The following is a 21516-nucleotide window of genomic DNA, read 5'->3' as shown; positions in this document are numbered from 1 at the left end:
GTGTGAAGCACCTAGCAGAGTACTGGCACCTAGAAGCTACACAATAAATGGCATTCCTCCTCATGATAATTCTATTTTCTTGTCTTGTTCTTTCTACAAAATAAAGCCTCACCCCCTGTTCAATATGCTATAGGTATTTTGGGCATATTGCTCATTATCTATGTCTTTCTTCCACTCTTTCATGCAAGTCATACATGCATACCTTATTTGTTAATACTACTTGCTCACTTCACCCCAAAGCCCAAGGTGGAAGGTAAAAGGGAAGGAAGAGAAGGAAATTTCTTTGGGTGCATTTCTTTACCAATGTTAGAGGTAGAATATCATAAGATTGTTGCAAGGTATAGAGAAATACATGTGAATGTTTGGCATTGCGTGTTATAGGTGACTAATAATGTTTAGTCTTCTTCCTGGGGCCTGTTAGACACAATATGGGGTTTCCTTTGAAATGTTGTTCTTTGAGAACCTAAAAACTCACCTTAATAATTAAAGTAATGCTTTTCCCCAGTTTTTGTTGTTGTTCTTATTGTGATGCTAGTTTTTTCAGGAGAGGTAAGGCATTACACGATGTCACAGGAACACTGTTTCTGGGGAGTGAAGTCTAAAGCCCACCATGTGGCTCTCAGGGGAATAGACATGACATGTACTTTGGACTTATTCCCATTTACGAATTAATTACTGTCATGGGCAACTTTTGGTGTGAGACTTCCTGAAGTTGTGTAATTGGTTCTTACTTGTTATTTTATCAATCTTCCACTACTACTCTGATAAAAAAGCATTTATTTTTGCTAGTATCAAAATATTAAAAAATTCCCCACACAGTTGCTGGAAGGTTTAGAGGGCCAGGGAACAGGAATCCTGGACAGAAGTAAGGGCAAGTCAACTCCTGGGGCTTTTAGAATATGGATTGTCCCTCGGGACTTATACCAAAGAAAAGTTTCTTCACTCTCCTCTTCTGTGCTTCATTAGGGAAAGAAAGGACTCTTGTTTAGGACAAGGTGAAAAATAGACTTCATTTTATTTTCCTGTTTCACATAATCTTTTTTTTTTCCATTTTTAATTAAGGTATCATTGATAAATAATCTTACAAAGGTTTCATGTGAGCAACACTGTGGTTTCAACATTCACCCATATTGTCAAGTCCCCCCCACAACCCATTGCAATCACTATCCATCAGCACAGTAAGATGAATATAGACTTCATTTTAACGCACAGGTGGTCTGAGAGATCTATAAAGGCTTGGAGGCAGTGGATGTTAAGATGCTAGCTTACCCAGAACGGTGGCTGAGAGCACAGTATAATGCCAGGAAAAATGGCCCCTAAAGACAACCTGTTAGGGGCTTAAAACTTAGGCTTCTTAAGAACCACTGTTAAGGTTATTAACTAAGATAATTCAAGCTAAGAAACCTAGTTTGACTTTTCTTTACACATAGAAACCCTGTATTTAATGTCTGGCCTTCTAGTGTATGCTTAAGCTACTCTTGATAAAATAATAGCCCTTTCGATTTAACATCATGCAAGCACCACACAAATCATTTAATACTCTATTTAGTCACTAAAAAGTGAAACATAAAATACTCTCCCAACAGGCCGCTTCTCCATGTATCTTTATGCTTAGAGCCAAAATCCATTACAAGTGAGGATACTCAAGAGAAATTATACAAAAATCATGTGTCCTTCCCATTCTTAGTTCCCCTCAACCAACACAGGGCCCTCCAGTCTATGACATCCCAAGTAGATGACAAAGGAAACAAATTATTCTGTCTCACAGTAAATCATGACATCATTTCAAGTGAAGCAAAACACAAAAAAGGATTTCACAGCCAAACACTCAGTTTTAAAAGGTCCTTCAAATATGACCTATGCTGTGTCGTGCTAGGCATAAATTCTAAAGGACAGAACACCTAAGAACATATAATGGACACTAGCTGCCATTGGGGAAGGGGTGCACCATTTGCAGATACCAGTAAGTGAAAGAGGCTGAGATGATTGAAGGATAACATACAGTTTGTATTTTAACCTTCTAGAATTAAGACACTGCCACAGAAAAACTTTTCTGAAATACATAAATGATCAATCACTCTTCTTACCTAATTAAAAGTTCTCAATGACACACTATTTCCTAAAGGATAAAACCTTCTTTCCTTAATCTGCTGTGGAGTACTCCCCCTGATCTGACCCTTCCCAATTACAGCAGTAACTTTACCCCTAACTTCCACTGTACTGCCCAGAATTTTACCCCACCAAGCCTTCTGACATGGGCTGATCATGTCATGCTTTCATGCTGTACACAGTTAGCTCAGCTGGGAATAGCCATACTCCCCTTTTCAACCCGACAAAGGCATCTCTTTAAAGATCTCATTCAAATGTAATTTCTCAAGGGATGCTTCTCTTGGCTTCTTTCAAATGGAACTTCTAAGCACTGTCATACTGAGCAGTCTGTAAGTTCTAGGCATATATTGATGGGGACACAGGAGATATTTAATAAATGTTTTTTTGAAGAAAGTATAGCATTGAACATACTAGTCTAATAAGTGAGATTAACCTGGAAAGGTAATTTACTTTTCTGGGCCTTAAACTGTCATCTGTAGATTTAGGAAATGGTTCTAAAGATGTAAAATGTTGAAACATTTAAAGAAATCTTTTAAAGATGTGAAACCGTTTTTTCAAATAAGAGTTTACTTGGACACCTAATAGGAGAGAGACGTTAAGGTATGGTGCTCTGTTTCATGGAAGGGGAATATGACTTGCCAAGTTCCTCCTCCAATTGCCCCAAAACCACAGAGCAAGCTGGAAAACTACCAGACTACATATTTTATGATCTCTTTCAGTTCTCATACTCTATGATCTTACTCAGTATTTCAAAGCAACATGTACAAGTATTACTAAGTAGAAAAATTCCACTGTTCCATCGTGTGTCCTTTAGGAGTAAAATCTTAATTTGGAACTATATTTTCCCATAGTGGGCTGTTTTTTAGATGTACCAAGTCTGGACCCACTAATTGTGGTACTTAACTGAGTCATCATGGAGCCATGATTAATAGCCTACCAGATAAAATCAAATTGTTTACAACAACCATTCATTTAAATTTTGCAGTTGATCAAATAAATTAAAAAATTAAAAAACAAACTGTTTAATAATCTTTTAAGAAACCAGACCTTTATTACTTATACCTGGAAAGAAAAGACAAACACCTATACACATTTTGGTCTTCAGAGTTAAGAACTACTCTAGGTCGGCAAAAAATCTAGCTCTAGGAACATTGCTCTATGATTTACTATCAATCACTTATTCTGAGCCTTAATTCCCTCATGTCTAAAACTGGTACAATACTTACTTCACATAGTGGTTAGAAGAACCTAAGTAAATAAAGTATTTAACATACTTCCTGGCACATGGTAGGCCTCTGAAACAGTCTATATTTCATTTCATGTGGAATACTAATGAACTAAGAGAGACTTCTAGTTTTTCTTGAATTCTACTAAAAAATAGTCATTTGTTTGGTCATAGCTAACGATCACAATCACCCATGTTACCACTGGTAATCTATTAATATGAAAAGACTATGTCTGAATATACCCCAAAATTGCATTATAATGGAAGAAGCAACTTTGGGATAACTCCATATTCATCATGGGCATAAAATATTATCTTTATGTATAAAGGACAGGGAGTACATTTGGTTCAGACTCCATTGCCAGCAGCAGTCATAGTCTGGACTCCAAGACCTCGCCACAGAACAGGAGCATCTATTTACTAGACAGCCAGTTATGACTGTACTGTACAGCTGGCCTCTAAATAGTATTTTTTCCTCAATTATAGTTTGAAAAGTACATTTTAACAGAAAATTATATGAAAAAGAGACCAGTCTTGCTTTCAAGAATCACTTGTTATGTTAAGACAGAAGCTCTACAAACATTCTAATAGAAACGTAGAGAACAGAAACCAAAAATAGCAGCCTTATTATAATTACAAACCAGAAGCAAACGAATATCAGGCATGGATTTATCCACCTATATTACCAATATCAATGTATATTATACATTTTTATAGGGTACACACACACACACACAAATAGGAAGAAAAAGAAACCAGAGTTAGAAAAAAACAAGAGGTATATAAAACCCATGATGAATGTGCCAACTCTTCTGCAACAGAAGTATTATTTGGCATTAGGTCCTCATTCATAATCTTTTAGATGAATTCTTGAATAAGCATACAACCTTTAAAAAAACCAGGTGGCTGGATTCAGGACTGGCAGTAGCAAAAGTAGGATATTCCCAACAAATTAGTTCATTTTGATTTTAGTCTTCTCTAAATTAACCAGTTCTCTAATTTAGGCTTTTGCTAGCTTAAAGAACTGTATCTTTTCATTTTCTGGCTTTATCCTTGATAAACCAACCTTCCTTAGTTGAACACCTGTATCTGAATATTTTTTCTTTTCATTGGTAAAGATGTCTTATCTTGGTTTTCATTTAGGAGACCTCATGATACATTCCTCTCTGATACATTCATTTCCAGTAAATAGCTATCACAGCAGAGAAAGGAGGGAAAGAAAAGAGACACTTTTTGATAATTTTGCAAATGTTTCTTAAATAAATGGAATGAGGTCAGGTGGAGATGAATAAGGACAGCCTGTCATGGGAGTAGAATGGCCTCAAAACTGTCCTAATGTGATAAAATAACCAACAATAATTTCTGTTTTTCATTCATTCATGCAATTTCATGAAACTAGAATACAATAGATGGCAGTGAGGAGACATAGGTAGTGAGGAATATTCTGTGCTTTGAAGAGCTTTTCATAACTTTGTGACACATTGATGCAACTTCCACAGTAAGGTAAGAATAAGATGAGGAGATTTTTGGGTATCAAGCAGATACCTACTTCAAAATAGGGATTTTAAAAAATTGGGTATAATTTACATACATAAAAATTCACCCTTTGCAAAAGTATACAGTTCTATGAGGTTTAACAAATGCATAGCTGTGTAACCCACATCATAATCAAGATCTACATCTGTATCAATAATTTCCATCACTCCAAAAAGTTTCTCCTTGTGAAGACTAGGAAAATAATCTTAAAACTTATGTCCATTAATTTTAGCATCCTTGATGGAGCTTGCCTGCAACAACTATTACCATGGTATCCTAATAATGACTTTACAGTTCCTTCATTCCTTCTAAATTTGCATATCAGTATTAATCAGGGATATTTTTCTGGTTCTGAGACTTATAATCCAACACTATCATTCATTTTGCTGCTCAAAATTACTCCAGCTTTGGCTATTAGGAATTCTTTCAGGGTGACTCCTTGTGGCATGCCCATATCCTTTTTCTTCCCTTCCCTTTTAAAGCAACTCTCTAATTGCTGGCACTACAAGATGCTTTAGGTTCATCTGATATTTTCCCTGACTCAGTCCCGGAATCAACCATTTCTCCAAGAAGACTTGGTTTCTTTTATTGGAAAATTATATTGAGAAATCAAGATCTGAGATCTAGGTGTGCTCTTGGCTACTGGGGTATCATTGATTTGCAGCTCTTACAATGCCAAAGTAAGGAAATATAAATATGATTCCTAACCAATACCCCACCACACGCACACATCCTTATTTATTTCTGTATCTATCCAGAAATACTGGCATCTCCAATTCTGATCCAGTACCAGAGTTCATTCTAACTTTCCTCTTTCCTTATTTGTAACTATCTTCAACAGTGAGAAATCTGGCTCTTATTATCTATAACACTTGGTATAAGTTGTTTTTTTTTTTAAAATTTAAGCCCTTCTGATCCATAAGCATGACGATTGGGTGTTCAAGTTTTCTGTGACATGTGCCACCCTCAAACCTGTCTGACTTGAAAAATTTAAGCCATTCTAATAGAGTTGTAGTATTTCATTGTGGTTGTGATTTGCATTTCCTATTGATAATGATGTTGAGCTTTTCATGCTTATCTGCCACTTTAATACCTTCTTCATTTAAGTGTTTGTCCATTTATTTAATGTGGTGTTTCTTATAGCTGAATTTCAACGAAAGGCTATGTATTTTAGATAAAGTGGTTTATCAGAAATGTAATTTGTGGATATTTTTTCCCAATCTGTTACTTGTCTTTTAACTTATTTTGAGTTAATTTCTGTATAAAGTATGTGAAATGGAGAGAAATTCATATTTATGCATATGGACATACAAATGATACAGAACCATTTGTTGAAAAAAGACTATCCTTTCTCCAGTGTATCTCCTTTGTACCTTTGTAAAAATCAGCAAGGTATATTTGTGTGGGTCTATTTCTGATTTTCCATTATGATCCATTTATCTTTATGTCTAAACATCTGCCTGTTACATACAGTATGACTGTATGTATGGTAGTCTTGAAATTGGGTGTGTGCATACTCCAATTCTGTTCACTTCCAAAACTGTTTTGGCTATTCTTGTTCCTGTGCCTTCCTCGATAAATTTAGAATCAGTCTGTTGAGTTCTATAAAAAAAATCCTGCTAATATTCTGATTGGAAATGCACTAGTTTATAGATTAATTTGGGGAAGAATTAACATCTTATTATCACTGAATCTTCTGATCATGAACCCTGTATCTTTCTCCTTTATGTAGATCTTTGATTTCTTTAATCAGTATTTGATAATTTTAGCATACAGATCCTACATATATTTGTTAGCTTTACACCAAAACATTCAATTTGGAGGGGCTATTATTTTACATGGTACTTAAAAAAATCAAATTCCAATTGTTCATTGACAGTATATAGAAGTGCAGTTGAGTTTTGCCTATTGATCTTGCATCCTGCAACCTTGCTGAACTCATATATTAGTTCCAGGATCTTTTCTGTAGATTCCTTAGCATTTTCTATATAATCATGTCATCTGGTAATAGAGACAGTTCTATTTCTTCTTTCCCAATCTGACACTTGAAAGTTTCTCCTTCTGTCTCAGTGAACTGGACAGGACTTCTGGTACACTACAAAATAGGAGTGGTGAGAAGGAGATCCTTGTATTGTTACTGATCTTAGAGGTAAACATTCAGTCTTTCAAGATAAAATATGACTTTGCTTTTTCAAAGGCAGCATTGATCAGATTAAGGAAGGTCCCTTCTGTTTCTGGGTTACTGAAATTTCACTAAGAACATGTATTTAAACTTTTTCTGCATCTATTGAGAAAATCATATGGTTTTTCTTTTTAAGCTTGTTAATAAGGTGCATCACATTGACTGATTTTTAAATGTTGAACCAGTCATACACCACTGGGAATGATTACATTAGGTTGTGCTGTGTTTTTATATATTGTTGACTTTGATTTACAACTATTTTGTTGAGAATTTTTGTATCTATGATCATGAAGGATACTGATTTTAGTTTTTGTTGTGATACCTTTGTCTCATTTTGGAATCGGGGTAATGATGGCCTCATAGAATGAGCTGGTAATTGTTACCTTCTCTTCTATTTTCTGGAAGAGACTGGATAGAATTAGGATTATTTCTTCCTTATATATTAGGTAAAATTCTTCAGTGAAACAATTTGGGTCTGGAGTTTTCTTTATTAGAAGGCTTTTAACTATTAATTCAGTTTCTTTAATAGATATGGGACTGTTCTGGTTATCTATCTCTTCTTGAATTTTGGTAGTTTATGCAGAACTGGTCCATTTAACCTGAGTTGTTAAATTATATTACTCTATTACCCTTTCTAATGTCTGTGGAATCTGTACTGGTATGTATGATTTTATTCTTGATGGTAATTGTGTCTTTTTTCTTGGCTAGCTTAGCTAGACATTTATTAATTTTATTTATCTTTTCAACCAGTTTTTGGTTTTCTAAATCAGGGGTAGGCCATCTATGGGTCATTGGCCATATCCCTTTTTTATGGTCCTTGAACTAAAAATGGTTTTTACATTTTTAAAAAGTTGTAAAAATAAAACAAAATAACACATGTTAGAGACCACATGGGACCTGCAATGACTAAAATATTTACTATCTGGACCTTGACAGAAAAAAAGTGCCAACACCTAGATACTAATTTGAGCCCAGTCTTTTTTTTCTAATATGATCACTTAATGCTATACATTGCATTTTAAGCACTTCTTTAGCAGTATTCCACAAATTAAAATATTTTAAATTACATTTTCATTTAGTTCAAAATATATATATATTTTAACTTGAGACTTCCTTTTTGACTCATGGACTACTTAGGTTGTTTAATTTATAAATATTTGGGTGATTTTTTAGATATCTTTCTGTAACTGATTTCAAGTTTAATTTATGATCTGAAAACATACTTCGCATGATTTCTCTTCTTTTAAATTTGTTAACATTTGTTTTATAGTCCAAAATACAGTCTACCTTGGTGAATGTATCATGTGTATGTGAAAAGAACATGCATTCTACTGTTGTTAGATGAAGTGTTCTGTAAATGTCAATTAGGTCAAACTGGTTGACAGCATTTTTCAAGTTTTCCATAGCATTACACATATATTATACTGTCTCATAGCTTTTGAATGGCCTATTCTTTTAATTACTTTTTTATTCTTTTCTCTATTTGTGCTCCAGTTTGGGTAATCTCTCTTGACCTTCCTTTAAGTTTACTGAATCTTTCCTTAATTGGGTCAAGTGTACTGATGAGGCCTTCAAAGGTATTTTTCATCTCTGATAAAGAGTTTTCATTTTTTGCATGTATATTTAATTATTATACTTTACAACTCTCAGCTGAAATTACCCATCTGATCTTGCATGTTGTCTATCTTTACTATTAGAATCTTTAACATATTAATTACAGTTATCTTAAATTCCTTGTCATACACTTCTAACATTTGTGTCATAATTGAGTTTGGTTTTGTTATTTTCTTTGTCTCTTGGTAGTTGGTTGCTTCTTTTTTTTTCCTTTCTGGTGACTTTTTGTTGAAAGCCAGACTTTTTGGGGTTTATACTCCTGGAAATGGGCATGCTTCTTGGCTAGGTCTTTTGTGTGGTGGTGGTTGGAGTTCAAGTGAGGAGTTGGGTTGAGTCTTAGATCACAGGTTTCAAATTACTCTAGTGATATCTTCTATTTAGAAGCGGGGCTAGTTCTCAAGATGGATTTTCTCAGTGTCTGCTCTACCCTTAGCATTAGGTCTACCCTTTGTGCTGGCCTCAGACAGGAACTGTCTTAATACTCTTGCAACTCTCCCCACATTATTCTACTATTGCATTATTATTTGCTCTCTGATGCTTATTAGTCTTGAGATAGGGGATGGGGAAGAGTTTTCTCTGTTATTTTCATTAGGTCTCAGTCTTAGGCAGGCACAGTGTCTCTGGGTCTTGGGGTATGACCTTTTCAGTGCTCCTTCCCCTTCTGCAGCTATAGTTCTGGGCCCAGTACATCTTCCTGTCCCTGTTCCCTCACTGGGCAGGGAGTAGGCTCCCAGCCCCACCTTCTTCCCTTACCTGAGCTGTGGTGGATTTTCACTGGTGACTTTTATCACTACGTAAATTAGCACTTTTTTCAGTTGATGAAATAGGGGAGAAGGAAGCATTCAGGTAGAGTTCTGCATGTACAAACTGTTGTTTCCCTCATCAGCCTGCACCTTGAAGGATACTTTCTCAGGACTCTTCCCAATTGTCTTTATGTATAGGAGGGGCTATTTGGGGGATCTGTGGAGAAAGAGCCTGCAAGAGGTATGAAATCCCCATATGTCTCAGGCTGTCTGGGGCTCTAATTTCTCTTGCCAGCCCATACCAGGCCTCTGTCAGTTCATTAACTATTCTAGCCCAATCATTAACCGTGTTCACTGTGTGTGCCTCAGGTAAGAAAGTGCTTGTGTTCCTTCTCTCCTAGGAGGTACTTATTTCTCCTCAGATTTTAGGCTATTTGGATGCCCTGTAACCTCAGCTCTCTGACATAAACTTGAAGTTTGTCTCGCTTTTTTGTTGCTGAAAGAGTGGGAGTGATGCTCCCTTCAGCTTTCTATGGCCCCAAACAGAAACTGGAAGTCCTCTACTGTTTTCAATTGCAGAATTTGAGTGAAAAAGGTCTTAAAGGTACTCTAGTTCATTACTTAATTTTATAAATGAGAATACTGAAACTCTAAAAGAAATAACTTTGGATATTTAGTGACAGAGTCAGGGTGATTTTACTTATTTACACAGTGACTCAGCATACATAGTATTTAGAGTAACATATAGGAAGTAAAAGAGGAATTAAAATGAAACATAAGAACCAGGTATAATATAAAGTTGAATAAGACTGTAGAAAGAGTGGAAGGCAGGAGGGAGGGAGACTCACCAAATTCATAAAAGCAGATATAGGGTTTCACATAATAGCATAGATGAGCCATACTTTGGTGCCAAATTTCCAGATGCCCAAAGTGGAAAAGGAAAAATTATTTTATAGTTTTTACTATCTATTAGAGGAATATATATGCATTTCTTAAGCAAACAGAAGCATATCCTAGTGTTAAATTTTAAAAGAAATTTCTCTCATGTGGCTTCATAAGGGGACTACTAACAAATAAGATGGGACAATACTCTCAACAGCATGCCTGAAGCAAAATATAGTTATCAGGTTTTATATAAATGCTGGTTTCAGACCTTGGATAGAAATGTTCAGTCTTCAAATCTAAACTTATTTTTACTCATTATGTAGTTTATACTTTATCAAATCACTAGGATGGACTGCTATTATACAACCTACTAATGATCACTGGTGACTCAGTTAATGTCAAAATAGGTATGTCCAGGGTTACAAAATTCTTTCAAATTGGAAGGGTCCTCATTAACTTGTCTCTCAACTCATTTTAGATATGAAATAGGTCATGATAAATACTTTCTTGTGAAAAATGTGAGTATAGGCAAGTTAAATTACTACTCTGTTTAAAAAGAAGTCTTTTAAAACCCAGCTAAGTTGACAAGCTATTTTGTTTTTAGGAACTATTGATGTCAATAATGGGAATTTATAAATATTTAAAAATAATTCCTAGGAATTAGAAACAGAAGGAAAGAAAAAAAAAATAGCCATAAGCCCTCCTGCATTGCCAGCAATTTATTGAAGAGAAAACAGGTCAAAATTTAGACAGAAAGTCTGGGAAAAACCATGAAGAAGAAGAAAATGAAGAGTCACTCTAGAGATAGGATTTACCTTCAGTGCTCAAACTATATAACTTCACAGCTCCATGTTTCAAGCCTATGATGAATATTTATTTAATTTTGTACATCAAATGGAGGATTAATAATTTCTAAATTTCTAATTAGCCACTGAAGGTACAGTAAGCTAGGAAAGACCTAGGGGAGGAACTTATATATAGCTGCCTACACCAAAACATTTAAAGAGACTACAGTTGAACATGACTGTAACTAGAAATAAAAAACTCGGCTAAAATGATACTCTGAGTCTCATTTTCAGAAGTATCCTGACAGCCTCTGAAAAAATACAAGATTGGTTTTGGATACTGTTCAAAATGTGTTGGCTGAAAGTGCTGAGAGGACCACCTCTTTATAATATAATCTTACCTAAAACTGATCCCGCATTATAGACCAGAGCATAGAATTAAAGAGAGACTCCAGCTCTCTCTCTTTAAAAAAAGAAAAACAGAAAAGAAAAAAGTATGGGGAGATTTGAGTAAAATGAACATTTTATGTAAGTATGTAGATATACACAGATATCTGTTACAATATGAATACCCAGTTAACATTCTTGGGCAACTTGACAGGAAGAAAATAATTTCACTTCCCATTTGGAATTAGCTCATGTTTGAAAACATTTATTAAGACTACTCATATGAGAAAATATATAAATGGAAAGACTGTTACTTTGGATCTATAATCCTGTGGCCTTTAGTTGGAGTGCTAGTTGATTTTAATGAGAGAAATTATTCGATTGAAGAATCAACTAAATAGAAATTAAGATGAACATAAATGCATAAAAATAAAATTATCCGTATAAGGTAAATGCATGCTTCATAGCACCTGTCCTCACATGTAGAAAAGAACATCAGCCTTTGACTGATTATTTCTTTTTGACATGATTTATCACCCAGTATTCTTTAAACTTGATAAAGCAAATTAATCTTTGATTGCAGGCAGCACTGGAGGTTGCCATTAGTCATGTAGTTTGGTGAGGTTCCTTGTGTTTCATTTACCAGGCACACAGAAAGAGAGCCCAGAAGCAATTGCCTCAGCTTTGACTTCTTTCCCAATCCACCCAGGAGAAATGATCAAAGAATTCAATATACGGTATTTTAAATTACTTCTGTAGAACTGACCAACAAGAGGGGGGTGGGGAAAGAATTTTCTCTTTACCCTATTTTTATAATTATTTTTTAAACAAGGACAAAGAAACTTCAACATTAACAACTCAAAAAGACTTTTGTTGCTTTGTCTTGGGGACAAGGGGTGGAGGTGGAGGGTAATTCAGAATTACAAATTAAAAAATTGGAATCTTAAGAAAGAAAGAACATTTAGGAATCAGCTATGCAGGAATACAGAAACAGTAAGTAGATAATCAATACTGAAGAAGATTCTTATACCAAAACCATCATTCCCATCTTTCACTGAAAAATAAATCTAGTTTATTCCATCCTAAAATATTATCCAATGTTTGCTTTTTTTAAAAAATCAGTATACAATGATAAGAAACCTGTCATAGCTTTTAAAGGTTATTCCTTTCTGGGCTTATTATTTTATTATTTAACATTAAAAGAGAATTACATTGGCCTTTCCCATACCATTACTAACCCTAATATCTCAGTGTGCAGAAGAAAGAAATGATTTACCTAATGAAATAACTACTAAGGAACAATGTCTGAGTTAGAAGTAAGGGCTTTCTGCTTTTGGTACTTTACTTAACTGACAATGTCTACCAGAGACACTTTTCACAATTTCAAAAATACAAATTCTTCTATTATACTACCATTAACAAACCATCACTTCATATATAGTCTTATCACTTCAATAAAATAATTTTTCGAGTATAGCATTGAAAATTTGATCCCTAAGGAGCCAGTCTCTATTAGGTTAAACATTATATCTTCTAAAATTGCAGGAAGAACAATTTGAATAGATTGCTAGAGAACCTAATAATTCCCCAATATTTATGAGAGCCTCAATTTCCAATTAGTTTGCATGGAAGACATTTCTATACCTAATGGGAATGAAGAGTTCTCTGTGCAGCCTAAACCCACCTTTTAAAAATCACTTATTGTTTTAGAAAGGGATCCAAAGAATACATGAATGATCATTAAAAATATCAAATTCCATTAAGATTTATGTAATGTCTTTATTTAAAAAAGATTCCATTAAAATTAGCTAACTGAAGTAGGCCTAACATCAATGTTTCAAGCATCTAATTTCAGGTGATACCATCTGTTCACAGAACAAAATTCTGCAAATGATCTAAATGTGCAAATAAAAGCACTACATGTGTAGATGCTTAAAAGACCTTTTTCTTAAATGAAACATAAAAGCACTCCTTACAGCACTGTATGCACAGGAGCAAGCTAAAAGCTCAACAATGTTCTTTTTCAAAATAAGAACTGCTTATGTTCTTACTCCAATGTTTGATGAAAATATTAACCAGACTCCCAGTCATACATTCAAGCATAAACTACTAAATACAATAACTAGGTTTCTGTCAGTTTTCCTACCATTTGTGTATGAACTGAAGATTCAGGGCAGCCTATGCACACAGTTACAGATTGAGCAATTCTATAATCTTTCTAACCATTTATGAAAACAGTGTCACAGAATGTAATTTCCTAAAAACAATATCCTACTACTTTCAAAAGTCTGTTGAAACTATCACTTCGTAAATAAATTATAAATAGCTAGGAATAAATCTTTACACAATGATTACATTAAAATGCATTAATGTGACATATACTGTCTCTAATTGCAAACAAAATTTATCAATTGGTTTGGCATTATTTATAGAAACTTTAAAAGGCTAGCAAGGATTAACTATCATATTCATAATAATCAGTTATAGAAACTATAATTCTCCTTACAGCAAATACTGTCAGATGTAAACAAACAAAAATAAATACAGAACTGTATTATCTTTCAAAAAATACATGTAACTCCACATTATTTCCACATTTTAGACTTCATTTGAGTTACTTAGTGAACATTTAGTGGAACCATTTTCTTCTAGAATCATTATAAATTATTATAGTTTAGAAAACAGAGTATATAAGAAGTGGTGGAAAACTCTAAGAACAGAATGATGACAAGAACTTCAAATATACTATATTAAAACGAATTTCAGTCTTGTCCCTGCATATGACTCAAAGAAAGGGAAAGTCAGAGGAACAACTTGCTCTGTAACAAGGATTTAAGCCTTTTTTTTTTTTTGGAATAAAGAAGGACATTTCATGAAAGAGTAAATTCTGTGTGACAATTAAAAATATCTTTTCCTTTTTATTAATTATACTTATAACTTGTATGTTTATTTAAAACAAGTTCATATAGAAAAACTTACTATTTATATATGATTATACACTTATTGCTTGGCCCCATTGAGAAACTATAAATTTCATCTATTGAACATTAGCAAAAAATTACATGTGTTTATCATCTGGATTATTTTCAGATTAATAGAGATAAATGACAAAACATAATCAGTAGCAGCTCTGCAACTTAATCATTGCATCTGAGCTATAGGAAGCACTTAATTACTCTCATTTACTAGGTTCAATCTAATGAGAAAGCATTAGCCAAATGAAAAGAATGCAGTACAAACAAACAAAATAGTTATACCATCATTAAAAAGAAACTCTGACAGTGCAGGTGACAGCACAGGCAGGATAAATTACCATAATGTTCTAAATGCTGAGCTGTCAGCATGCTAATGCCATGATCAGATACCCTGGGAATCTCAGCACTATAGCTGTCAGAAACAGGTATCATAAATCACCTCTCTCTACTGTACTGGCTCATTATCACAGCTATAGCATACATGTTTTTCAGCATACTTCAGTACAAATTTGAAGGCAACACTTACTCTTATGAGTGGGTCTGTTTACTCTTGCAGACACTGTAGACAATCCTGGCCTAATAAATGGATACTTTATTTTGCAGTGATGAACTACAGGATCTTAGAACATGATAGGTCTCTGCTTTTAATTTATAAACCATTTGAATAAATATACTGCAAAAACAGCACATTTTCCCAAGCTGGACAATACAGTAGCAGTGAACTAGGTAATTAACATTATTCTATTTATTTTTGTTTTAAAACTATTCCTGGATCTGGAAAACAACAGGAGCAGATACAAATAAGAACCACTTCCTATATCTAGGAACATTTAAGGAAGCCAACAAAATGAAAAGGCAACCTATGGAATGGGAGAAAATATTTGCAAAAAAGTTTATCTGATAAGTGGTAATATCCAAAATACATAAAAACTCATCCAACTCAACAGAAAAAAAATACAATCTGATTAAGAAAATGGACGGGGGGTCTGAATAGACATTTTCCCAAAGAACAAATACAAATGTCCAACAGGTACATAAAAGGGTGTTCAATATCACTATCAGGGAAATGTAATTCTAAACCACAATAAAATCACCCCACACCTGTTAGTAGGCTAGCATCAAAAAGATAAGAAATAACAAGTGTTGGTGAGGATGTAGAAAAAAGGTATACTGTTTTGTTTGTGTGTACTGTTGGATGGAATATAAGCTGGTGCAAAACCACTATGAAAAACAGTTTGGAGGATCCACAAAAACTTAAAAATAGAACTACCATATGATCTAGCAGTTCTATTTCTGGGTATTTATCTGAAGAAAATGAAATCACTATTTTGGAAAGCTATCTGCACCCCATGTTCTTTCTGAGTATATTATTTACAAGAGCTAAGAAATGGAAACAACGTGTCTACTGATGAATGAATAAGAAAATGTGGTGTATATATATGTATGTGATGTATACATATATATAGTAAGTACACACACACACACACACACACACACACACACACACACACACACACACACAGGAATATTCAGCCATTAAAAAAGGAGAAGGAAATCCTGCTGTTTGCCATGGATGAACCTTGAGGGCACGATGCTAAGTGAAGTCAGACAGAAAAAAAAAGATAATGAAGGATCTCACATATATGTGGAATCTAAATAAAAAAACCCAAACTCATAGATACAAGAACAGATTGGTGGTACCAGAGGTAGGGGGTATGGGAGATGGGCAAGATGGGTGAAGGTGGTAAAAAATATACATATGTAATCTTAATAATTTTTAGGATAGGGAAAAGACCTAACATATTTTGAGAGCTTATTATATGTAATCTCCTTTCATCTTTACAATGGGCTTATGAGTTAAGTATTATTATTATTATTATTGTTATTATTATTATTATTATTAAAGTGTAACTTTAGAGACAAGAAAGCTGGGGATCTGCAAGTTTGAGAAATTTGTCCAAAGATCACTGAGTGTATAGAACAATGTTTGAACCCAAGTCTGGTAAGTGAAAATTGGATGCCTTTATTACTGGTTGGGTTAGCAAAAGGATTTTAGAGATAAAAGTCTAAGAACATATGAAACCTGATAAATTCCTTTAAAAAGTTGTATGAATAAAAACATGCATACTGTATCTCCAGTGTAAATAAAATGGTATCAAAGTGCTGATTTCCATTCACCAAAAGAAATAACTAGAAGGGAAACTAGCTTTTCATCTTCACAACATAATTTGTAATATACTTTTGCCAAGGTAACCGTTACTTTTGATGATGTATCTGTAATTCCCAAATTGTTTCTTACTAAAAAAGCACAAGAAACATTTTAGAATAAAATGGTGTTTTTACACATACAAAATATTTTAAAAGTATTCTAAGTATAAAAATGTAAGGAAGAGAAAAGTTATGGTATATTCAGGAAGGAAAGCACAATTTCCAAAGAAAATGAAAATGATGAATGATATTTTCTTATAATCTATTTGCATATTCTCCTGTGCTTATTCCAAAAAGGGAATGGGTGTTTCTTACTGGCTTTGTGTTTTTGAGTGTCATGAGAATTGTTTTAATGCTGTTGTGCAACATACAACTTAATTACATGTTGAAAATTCAGTTAATTTTACTTTGATGATTATTTGTTCTACTATGTTGTACCAGAGTGCTTATTAATGTGAAGTTAAGTCCTTTCCTGATTTAGATATAAGACACAGACCATGATTCTTTTTTCAAAAAACAGAGCCCTGACAACAAACAGATTTACTTAATGTTATTTTCTTTCCTTATGTTGCACAAAATAGTTTTATTATTTTTGTAGAATTTGATCCTTTTCTGGCTTCATCTAGTTCTACCCATATGATTCTGAAAGTAGTAACATGACTTACACCTAGGGGCCTACTATGTCCCAAGCACTTTACACATTATAATAGGAAAAACCCTACAAGCACATAAGGTGGATTTGAACCAAGATCGCTATGGGACAAAGCTTGTACAATATGGTTCACTATATAATACCATCCTATACCATGTGTGTAAATTTGCTTTCTTAGGCTGTCTAGACAGAAAACTCTGTACATCTTTTATTCATTTATTTCATGGGCATAATTTTACAGAATTTCTAACTATAAATGGTAGCTCTGGTGGCTGCTGGATAACTCAGCAGCACTGGACATACTCTGGAAATGAGATGAGTTTCTGAAAGAGCTGAAGCTGCAAGCTTTGGAGACTGAATGCCTAGGCACAGAACACTGCTCTCCAATCACCTCCCATGACGCTTAGATGACACTGTGGGCTCGACTGCAGTGCCAGAGTGAGGGAACTGGTAGAGATATAGGGAAGGTTTGGGGTACCAGGAGGGGGAGTAGAAGGAAGAGAAACTCTAAGTTAAAAGTCCACACAGCTTTCCTTAACTACGACCCAGCTATCTGAAATACCATCTCAGTCAGGCACAAGCAGACTGTACGTACTTCATTTTTGCAACACATGTGTGGCAACAGAAATGGTATGAACTGATTCCTATTGACCTACATTATAACTTCTGAGCTGACATTGATAAAATTGCATTTTTTAAATTGACTTTTGGAAACAGGAACTGCTAGGTTTATAGCTTTCTGTTTCTCCACCCATTCCTCCCTCTTCTTCCTTTCCATCACCACATGTTCAATGACTTTTAAAAAAACCTCTATGACACAGAACAGGCTCTGTGCTAGAGAAGAGGGGCAGAGCTGGAGAGCGAGACAGATGTTCTTGCGGACTTCATCCACCAGCATAGCAATCTAATCTCTTCAAACTAGATTATAAATTCACTGAGGGCAGGACCAGGGCTAACTAATTTAAAGACTCAATAAATTTTATGTGTTGAAACAATAAATCAGAAAATACAATATTCATTGTTATTTATGAAGTTAGCAGTTTCATCATTGAAATTCACTTTCAATCGTTTTTTTTTTAATTCACAGGCTAATTAGTGTGAGTATTTGGGACTGGAATACACTTTGGCCATCATACTGGTGTTACCAACCTATTCACATTCTCCCCCTCTTCAACCCTCCATCACCATTTTGATAAACATAAAGTTATCAAGTCACTACAGGTATTCTCTGAGTCCCTCTTAGTAGAGGGGGGACAGTAAGGACTTTCCCTTCCGAGAAAAAAAAATCACAGTATTTTAATCAGTCAAGATTTTATCAAGCTTTCTTTCAGCAGTATCTGGTGTTATTGAAAACAAGTGTTTCTTTTCTCATTTCCCCCAAATTAGCAAAGATATTGAATACTTTTTTCTAACTACATCTCCATCTTTCTGTAACAAACAGTAACATCAAAACAAAAAATGTTAAGCTTACTTGCCATTAATTCTCTCTGTAGGAAGTTAGTAAAATTGAATCCAAATGGCATAAAAAATTCATATTAAAGCCACGATTTCATTAAAATGAATCTCTTCGTTCAAGTCCACTTCTACTGGGCCCTAGAAACTCTATATAATCTGAGTGATGCTGCTAGGGTTCAAATGCTATCCTAGGTTAGCTTGACACTGTATACCTTAAAAGGTATCAGCTAGTCTTAGATCCTATTAGTTCTTATTTCATTGGAATAAAATTTGTAGTGGTAAGCACTAGCAGGTTTTAAAACATTTTAAATTTTGTTGCTGAGCAAACTCACCTAGGCCTTGGTGAATGGTATCCATCATACAGTAGTCCCGAATCCCTGTGACCATGAAACACTAGTAATGCTTGTGGGAATACCATTAGGTTGAGCACTAAGTATTTAAGAAAGGTTGACCTACAAAACACTCCTAGCTGCAAAAACTAAAACTGAAACCACTTCTCTCAGCATAAATGGGGTACATATTCACTAAAATACATGGATACATGTCCTTCAACTTTCTGGGAAATTTACGATACTGTTTTCTTTTGATGATCATATGTACAATTCAACTTGGCCATCAATTTTGTCTTACAGTGAACATTTTCCTGGGTCTACCGGGTCTACCTGGTTCTAGACAATCTTTTCTCATTTTATCTTGAGGAAATTAAAGAACACTTAGTCATTATTTTAAAAAAATACTTTGGCATTGTATTAGATCTCAATAATTTCTAATTCAGAGTAGAAGATTTTATTTTATTTTATTTATTTATTAATTTTTTTAGATAATAATTTTTTTATTGAAGGGTAGTTGACACACAGTATTACATTAGTTTCAGGTGTACAACATAGTGATTCAACATTTATATACATGACAATTCTAGGTACCAGCTATCACCATACCAAGCTGTTACAATATCTTGAGTATATTCATTACATCCCGGTTACTTATTATTTTACCTTTGGAAGTGTATACTTTTTTTTTTTTTTTTTTTTTGTGAGGGCATCTCTCATATTTATTGATCAAATGGTTGTTAACAACAATAAAATTCTGTATAGGGGAGTCAATGCTCAATGCACAATCATTAATCCACGCCAAGCCTAATTTTCGTCAGTCTCCAATCTTCTGAGGCATAACAAACAAGTTCTTACATGGAGAACAAATTCTTACATAGTGAATAAGTTCTTACATGGTGAACAGTACAAGGGCAGTATCACAGAAACCTTCGGTTTTGTTCATGCATTATGAACTATAAACAGTCAGTTCAAATATGAATACTCATTTGATTTTTATACTTGATTTATATGTGGATACCACATTTCTCTCTTTATTATTATTATTATTTGTAATAAAATGCTGAAGTGATAGGTAGATACAAGATAAAGGTAGAAAACATAGTTTAGTGTTGTAAGAGAGCAAATGTAGATGATCAAGTGTGTGCCTGTAGACTATGTGTTAATCCAAGCTAGACAAGGGCAATAAAACATCCACGTATTCAGAGTAGAATATTTTAATACTAATTAAATTATATTCATATAAAATAGGATCTTTTATCCACATAAAATTAATGACAAATGTCATTCATCAAGAACCAAAAAGGATGTTATTTTTAAGAGTTTTACACTAGTTTGGCAAACACGTTTCACTTTTTTTTTCTCCTTTCCCTCCATCTAACATAAGAACCAAGAACTAAGACTACAGCTGGTCTGTTTCCCCAGTACTCAAACACACAGAATGGTACAGGCTCAGTTAACTGTTAAGTGAAATAAATAAACAGTTTTTTAGAAACCATTTCATGTATCTGTATTCTACCATGCTTCTAAAATGCTGAAAAATATACAATAGATAAATCATAAAATATTCAGCCATTTCCTTATGTATGAAAAAAAAAACATTTGCTTCTCGTGGTTAAATAAACTTCTGGAGGTGGTAATATACTAGCTATAATACCAGTTACATACTAAAACATAATGTTGAAATATTCAAACACAATCTAATTATAATGTGATTCTTTCCCATGTATTACATAAAAATTAACTTTGGAAATCTGATTCAGATACACTGGAATCATGATATCCTGGAATTCTAGACTATAAGCTCTTTGAGAAGGCAGACAGGGTCAAAGAATATGTAAGGGTCTCAAGTATTACTGCTAACAATTTAGACAACTTGTAAGAAAGTATTATTCTTGAGCAGAATTGCAGAATTCTTTGAACTTGGGAGGTCAACTTAAAAGACCACAAATGTATACAAAAGGAAGTTCGGAAATATAAGGATAATACTATAAAGTAATAGTTCTCAAACTTTTTGGTCTGTAGATACTTCTGTACTTTTAAAAATTATTGAGGAAGAACCCAAAAAGCTTTTGCTTATGTGGGCTATATCTATTGATATTGACCGTATTAGAAATAAAGCAGAATTTTAAAAATATTTATTAGAAAAATTAATCACAAGTCAATATAATTATATTTTTAATGAAACAGCTATATCTTCTAAAACAGAATTTAGTAAGAAGAGTGGCACTGTTTTACATTTTTATTAATCTCTTTAATGTCTGGCTTAACAGAAGCAGAGCAGTTGGACTTTTACACCTGCTTATGCATTCAGTCTGTTGTAATATCACATGGCATTTGCCCTCCAAAGGACTACACTGTACATTCGAGTATGAAAGCAAAAAGATTAATATTGTCCTGGCATCATTTTGAAAATAGTTTTGACCTCAGA

At 33.9% G+C, this 21516-nt stretch overlaps 1 protein-coding gene and 1 non-coding gene across 4 annotated transcripts in view; one reads left to right on the top strand and one right to left on the bottom strand.

The window, feature by feature from the left end:
* RANBP17 (RAN binding protein 17) overlaps positions 1-21516 on the bottom strand; it is a 383252-nt gene that overhangs the window by 131818 nt on the left and 229918 nt on the right. The window lies entirely within an intron of this gene.
* Positions 5776-5876, top strand: LOC118912052 (small nucleolar RNA U13). Its single transcript, XR_005024704.1, has one exon. It is a non-coding gene; the product is annotated as a small nucleolar RNA U13 (small nucleolar RNA).

This window comes from Manis pentadactyla, chromosome 2 (genome assembly GCF_030020395.1).
Source record: "Manis pentadactyla isolate mManPen7 chromosome 2, mManPen7.hap1, whole genome shotgun sequence".
Lineage (NCBI taxonomy): Eukaryota > Metazoa > Chordata > Mammalia > Pholidota > Manidae > Manis > Manis pentadactyla.
This window is presented reverse-complemented; position numbering and strand designations above follow the sequence as displayed.